At 35.3% G+C, this 7,267-nt stretch overlaps 1 long non-coding RNA gene across 1 annotated transcript; it reads left to right on the plus strand.

Annotated features, from left to right (window-relative positions):
* The first annotated feature begins 2,880 nt into the window (after positions 1 to 2,880).
* LOC123385516 lies at positions 2,881 to 6,063 on the plus strand. The gene is made up of 3 exons (XR_006598179.1): positions 2,881 to 3,024; positions 3,992 to 4,135; positions 4,568 to 6,063. It is a non-coding gene; the product is annotated as an uncharacterized LOC123385516 (long non-coding RNA).
* The last annotated feature ends 1,204 nt before the right edge of the window (positions 6,064 to 7,267 follow it).

A 7,267-nucleotide genomic window follows, 5' to 3' on the forward strand; every position in this document is an offset into this window, starting at 1 on the left:
CAAAAAAATGTTTTTAAAGATAGTACATCAAAGTTTACTTTAGGAACCGAGGATATTTATTGAAACTGAGACCTTGCTGGACAAGAAAAGGCATTTACCCTGCAGCATTTTCGATATTATATAAGAAAAAGCGCTAGTAGTATCAACATTTAAAAGTTACAAACCTTTAATAATTTGTGTTTCTTAACTTCCTTCAGTCCGTCACCAAGAGATGAACATTTGTTCACGTTTTAATTGCTTGGCACCTAGTGGAAACAAATTCCATACACATTCAACAATTTTATATAATATATTTGAAAATGATATATTTTTATAAGCTGGCAGGTCCCCAGTTTCCCAGTAGATTTTAAAAGAATCTTAGGAAACATAAGTTTTGATAGAAAAAAAAAAAAAACAAGGTGCTAGTTGGACATTGACTCTATTGAAAAAGAGCCACAGTTCTTTTTTTTTTTTTTTCTGTCACAGGTACTATTAACATTGTGCTTTAACAATTTAAATACTTTGAATGGAAAGGACAATCTTTTTATATATTTTTCACGTCTGTGTTAATGGAAGTAGCTAAATGTTGATAGTGAAAAAAAAACATCTTGGTGATTTCAAATACATTGGAATGAAAAACTGAAAATAGGAGAAATGTCAATAAAATCAATTAAGTTTTGAGGTTATATCAGTAATAAATAGTACATGTTGCCTGTCAACAATGCTTCACCTTTCTTCAGCAATGTCCCTTCTGTGTTGACCATCTCCAAGATCCTTCCAATTGGAATAAATCCTTATATAATAACGGTACCTAAAATATCCACTGCTAGGCATTTTAGAAGTAGGAATCATTCTAGTTTATAATTGCAGTTTGTGGAACATGTTAATTACCTCTGGATTTCCAGTGTGTGTTCCACAGAACTTTAGAACTGAGAGTGACTGCATAAATACAAGGGCTTTGAAGCCAAAGGAATGTGGGAAATATTTCGTATTATGTTTTTCCCTTGGAAATTTGTAATGAACTTCTGTAAAATTTAAGAACTGAGATCTGGGTTATAGAAACTTGTTTAACTTGTTTAATTACTGATTTCCCAGACAATAGAGCTGTTTCATTTAGTGTTATGGAGCTAGTGTTCCAAGAGCCATAATTTAGGAAGCAGTGGATTAACCCAACATTTATATCTCAACAGTTTTGGAGGTTAATTTTTCAGGCTATTCTTCTTAACTTGCACTTTGTTTTTTTTCTCTTGTTTTATTTGTAAATTATCTCCAATGTGGGGAAATTATTTCTAGCAAAACATAATTGAAAGCAGTTAGCTCAATGTTACCTAAGCTACCATGTACAGAAATAAATTTAAAAGAATCAATAATATCATCAAAAACCAGAATTTCTACTAAAAAAAACTTGTTGCTATTAGTGCATCTAAAAAATTCAGGATAATACTATTGGAAATTTTAAAACTTTTATGTTGGTAATTATGAGATGCTTAGAAAAAATGAAAAATAACCAAAAACTAATGTATTACTAATTACAGCCCAGGAAAAATTTTTAGGAAGAAGTAGCTGCCTTTTTCTTGAATTTCCTAACCTAGTGTGTTATTACAATAAAAATGCATTACCACGGAAGAACAAAATGGAAAATACTAGCTTGGCCTTACTCAAAGTTAAAGAATTTTTGTACTTCCAATGTGGTATCTGTTAAGAGACAAAGGAAGTGAAAACTCATGAAGAATAATTTGAAGAATAATAATAGTTTTATAAAGTGGATAAATGGGTTCTGTGTTATTACAAAATTGGGAGAAAATAGAGCTTAATAAAAATAATTAAAAAGAAACACAAGAGTACATGAAGACATACCTAAAAATTTTAAATTAATGGAAAATGTGAGTAAGATCCCAATTGATCAAATACAGAGCATGTAAAATAAAGGGGCTCTCTGCCTCTTAAAGTAGTAGTAAGTATCAAAAAAGACACTTTACATAATGATATAATGATCATTACAGAGTGAAAATGTAAATAAGTTCAAGAAAGATTTTAAAATGTTCATACATAACTTTTGTGACTTTTAAACATGTTATGACTACCTCAAATAACTATTGGAAAGAGATAGTATGGGTGTCTGTGTGTATGTATGTATTTTTAGCTTATTAATTTTATTTTTGAGGGAGAGAGTACACTCATATGAGCAGGGGAGGAGCAGAAAGAGAGGAGAGAGAGAATCCAGCATGGAGCATGATGTGGGCTTGAACTCATGAACCATGAGATCATGATCTGAGTTGAAATCAAGAGTCGGACGCTTAACTGACTAAGCTACCCAGGCACCCGGGAAACAGCATTTGAATAAATAAGAACCCTGACTTTCTGAGGCAATATAATCGAGTGTAGCCTCTGGAGTATAACCATCCAGTTTGTTACCACGTCTCCACTTAGGTGTGATATTAGAATGTTACTTAATTTCTTTAAAGGTCATTATTTTCATCTGTAAAATGGGGAAATAACAAGCCTATCTTATTGGATTGTTGTAAAGTTCTTAGCACAATGCCAAGCACACAGCAGATAGGTAAAAATGCTATTTTTTTTTTTACTATTATAATATGCATAATTGGTGACACTTCATTGAACTTTTGAGGACAAAAAAAGACCTTCCACAACTCTTCAGAACTATTCTAAAAGACCAGATATTGAACTTGGGGAAACCTGGCAAGATCTATCATATTTTTAACCTCTTATGTAATATTCCCAATGGTACAATTTTGAAATTATGTAACTATTTTAAAATTTATTATATGCCTAAATCTTTCTCAACTGTATTTGATGATATCCATGTCCATCATTTTTTCAACTTGATTATTTATATGAAGCATCATTGAATATTTTAACTTAACTTTTATTATTTTGCAAATATTTACTTATCTCTAGACTGGAAGAGAATTCTTCGCCCTGTCCTAGTGATCAAATTCTTTCTATTTTAATTTTGTCTGGTATGATGTTAAAAGAAGAAAGTTGCTTTTCCTTCACTATTGAAGTTTTCTGAATATATTTACTGTAAGTAATGAACTTTAATTACTTTTGCAATTACAGCTTATTTGATTGAATTTTCCACTGACTGCACAAAACATCTGTCCTACTGGGACCATGCATAGTCTCTGATCTGGGTACAATATGCTGTTAAAATATAGTAACATCTGTAGTCCATTAATTTCTAAAGCAATAGGCAAGTTGGGCTTCCAAATGGTTCAGCCAAGTTTATACTTGGGAATTCTGTTTCTTTGCTTTCCATCTCTAAGTGGACTGAGACAACTCATACTTTCTGCTTTGTTTTGGTCTTTACTTAGTATTTGATAAAGCAATATCAACAATTAACAAAGTACTTGATTTTATGCTTTACTTTATTCCGACTGCACTATCCCCAAAGATAATAGAAATAAAAGTGGTGCAAAGGTACTTTATTACAGTTACACTGACATCAGTATGCTGTTACTGAATTGTTAAGCGATGTGAAGATATTTTGTGATAATGGCTGTTTTGTGTGGACTTCTTTGAAGATTAAGTCTAAGGGTAGTTGAAAGGTGGGAAAGAGGCTCCTAGGATTGCAAGTTTTTAATTTTGTCTGAATGTACAATGAAAGGCTATCATTACCATTATCCTTGTCTCTTGTTCCTTGCAGAAATATTTTGTCTAACACAGAAATATTTTTCTAATAAAGTCTAGAGATAATTTTTTGCACCCTTATGTTTTAGCCAAAAATAGGTGAGGCATAAAGAAATCATGGAGAAGGACTAATGTTGGCATAAAAGGGCCCACTGCAGCTACCAATACAGGTCATTTGTTTGTCATGTAGATTTTGAAACTGCCATATCATTTTACCCAAGTCTGGTGTGTATTCTTCAGCCAATAACAACAGTGATTCCAATTTCCAAAATAGAAAATACTGCCTAACAAAGTCTCTATTAGCAAACCGTAGTTGTAGAAACTGCTAATGTTCACATATGTTTTCTATGCTTTCTTGCAGTTCTGATTGTCTTTTGACTGGTTTCTGGCCAATGAGATATGGGTAGAAGTAGTATGCCACCTCCAAGGTTGTCCCCTCAACCTTCTCTCTTTCCCTCCCAGGTCAACCTTGGAGATCAAGTACTTTAGATGGCAGAGCTACACGGTAAGGGGGCTGCTCTACTCATATCAGGCAGGCCATCGATAAAAATTTAAGACTTTTAGTATTAAGTTTCTGAGATGTAAGTCTGTTGCAGAACCCATATTAAATCATTCCAACATCATTACTACATATAATGTATAATTCTAGTTTAGTAGTTATCTATAAGAGTGAACATTACTTCAAGGGGATTATCCATGAATCTCTGGCACTCCCTAATCTATATTATGTCTATTTCTCAGTTTAATAGGATACATAATTTATGTTCACACACATATTATTGTTGGTGTTGTTGTTATTATTTTGAAAATGCTTATTCAATTGCCAACTTAGCAGAGCAGTGACAAAAATAGTACAACACTGCTTTTGTGAGGGGGGAAGAGAGCCTGGGAGTAGGCCTAGCAAAGCCCATTAAAGGATGACCTTGTATATTGACAGGAGTAAGAACTAGATAATCGTCAAGAGTCAAGGAATGGGTGAAATGCCTCCCTCAGGGAAGAGTATTCCTTGAGAAGAAATTTTCAGCAGTCCAGAGCAACATTAAGGCCCTGAGGAAAAATCGTGGCCATGGCATCTTCACTTTGGGACTTGCTACATACAAACTGCCAGACTCACATGGAAGATTCTTTCTTTCTCCCTATCACGGACATGGATGAAAATACACTGATGGGGAAAAACTGAGCCCCTTGAGGTAATCTGATGCACTCTTTCTACCACTTTTGCACATCTTAAATGGGTTTTAAACATCCCAAAATGACTCCAATGTGTTCATTTCCTGTGGTGGATTTACAGTGTGTGACAGGAAATCCATTTCTTTTCCTGTAGATGCTAAATTCATTACCTTGACACAGAATGCAGACTCACTTTTTGCACTTGCTGCCATAGCAACCAGTATCAGGCATTTTTTTTTTGTACTTTTCCTTCTACTCAAGCAGGGTGCTGCAAGAACTGTACTCCATTTAAAAAATTATTTTAAAGACACCTAACAGTGTTATACCAAGGGTCTCTTCACACTATCACCTCTGTAGACTATATACTTCATAAATCTATCATCGCATTATAGACCACAGCGTCCTAAACTAGCAGAGTATGGCATTAAGATCTCTTCACGAGAAGATTTCCTTTTTTTTTCTTTTTCTAATTTATTCACATCCATGAGTGCTATTTGAAATAATGGGTGTAATATATTTTCCCCCATCTAACAAACTGCTCTGCAGAGCAGTGATTGTTATTGGAGGCAAATCCTGGACAGGTTCTAGACTTAAATGATCTAAGTGTCGCTGTGACTCTGAATAATGTTATATTACAATTCCACAAGAGCTAGAGTGTCATCTGCTGCTTTCTGCTTCAAAAAAGAGAAGAATGCCACCAACTCATCATGCCAAGTATTGGCCTAGTTTCCTAAATGGCAGGGTGGATAATTATAAAAAGCAAAACAAAGTTGATGGTTTGCCCTGCCCTGAATATCAGTCAGGTTGGGTTAGCATGGTGGCTGAAGAGGAAGAGAAAGAACACTTGATGTGCTTGCTTGAGTCTTAGGAGGTCTTGCTGTCGAGGGTCCAACATGAAACATATTCACACGTATCCTATTGCTAGAGTTTAGGACATACCTATCCAATGGCACAGAGAAAAGCATACAGATGCTGGGAAATTGTAAGCGTGTGGCATCGCCAGGCTAGTTACCAAACAGCAACAGTCATCAGAATTGTATGTACTAAGGGTTCACACCATAACGGTGAGGTAGTTTAATTTACTCTGACTGTTTAACTTTTATTTTAGTGTGTGAGAGGCATGGAGGGATTCTATTTATTACCTGATAGCTACAATTTAATTTGAGGTAAAATATAAGCAACACATAAAAATGCTAACTCTGGGGGCGTCTGGGTGGCTTGGTGGTTGAGTGTCCAACTTCAGCTCAGGTCATGATCTCATAGTATGTGGGTTTGAGCCCCGCATCGGGCTCTGTGCTAACAGCTCAGAGCCTGGAGCCTGCTTCAGATTCTGTGGCTCTTTCTCTCTCTGCCCCTCCCCAACTCATGCTCTGTCTCTCAAAAAAATGAATAAACATTAAAAAAAATTTTTAATGTAACTTTTATTTTAAATGTGGTATCCAGAAACTGCTGGAGGTGGGATGGTTGCCTTAGGAAGAAAAAAACATTAAGTTATAAAGCTCAAAGCAGATACATCATGGAAGCTGGAGGACAGATGATGCTTTATAATCCTTTTTACTTCTTTCTCTGGTTACTTCATGTTGTCTCTTACCTTCTCCACAACTGATATATTTTGCATTTAGTGATTATCTCATTTTCCTCCATATTCTTAGGTCTGAAATAAATCCAGATCTGTACTATGAGATTCCACTATTGCATATTTCCAGTTCTTTCTTCCTCAAATTATCTCCTTTATTACACATTATTTTGCTTATTCAGTAAATGAGGGTTGAAGTCTTAGTAATGCATTATAGTAAGGCAAAGCACATATAATCCAAATAATGCAAATGTGATTTAAAAAGTAGAGCATTTTAAGTCTTGCATTGGAATTAGATTCAGCTATCCAAGGTTTACTAACGCATTGATTGCACTGATTAGGGAATATTCTGTTGAAATAGTATGATAAAACCTGTAACAACGATATATAAGGCAAACATAAAACCTAAGAAAAGTATGATGAGAGTAAACTCAGAATCCATAAGAGCTTGAAGAGTTGTAGGCTAAGCAGATATAGCAACAGATATAAAGCTATGGCACCTTTCCTCGGGCTGCTGGCCTAATACACAAGAATTGCAACAGTAAAGATTTATATAATACACCCTGAATTATATATGCTGGCAGGAGGAGGGGGAAACTCAGAGCTGACTAAACGGGGAAACTTCATAGGGGACTGGAGCCTAATAGATGTAACTAAAGGAAGAGTTCAAGATTGAAAACAGAGCTAGGGGAGGGAGAGGTATTCTAGGGTATGAGAAGTGCAAGAACTGGGACCTGGTCAGGAAGAGCTATTGGTGGGGCCTCTTGGACGAGGGTGGGATATGTGTGAACGTCAGGCTTTAAGGAATCGAATGACGAGATGAAGAGAATTCAGTCTGTTAGTCTGGGGACATCCGAATGGGCCAAACACTGAGGGACTGTACTAGGGTAG

This window comes from Felis catus, chromosome B2 (genome assembly GCF_018350175.1).
Source record: "Felis catus isolate Fca126 chromosome B2, F.catus_Fca126_mat1.0, whole genome shotgun sequence".
NCBI classification, from domain to species: Eukaryota; Metazoa; Chordata; class Mammalia; order Carnivora; family Felidae; genus Felis; species Felis catus.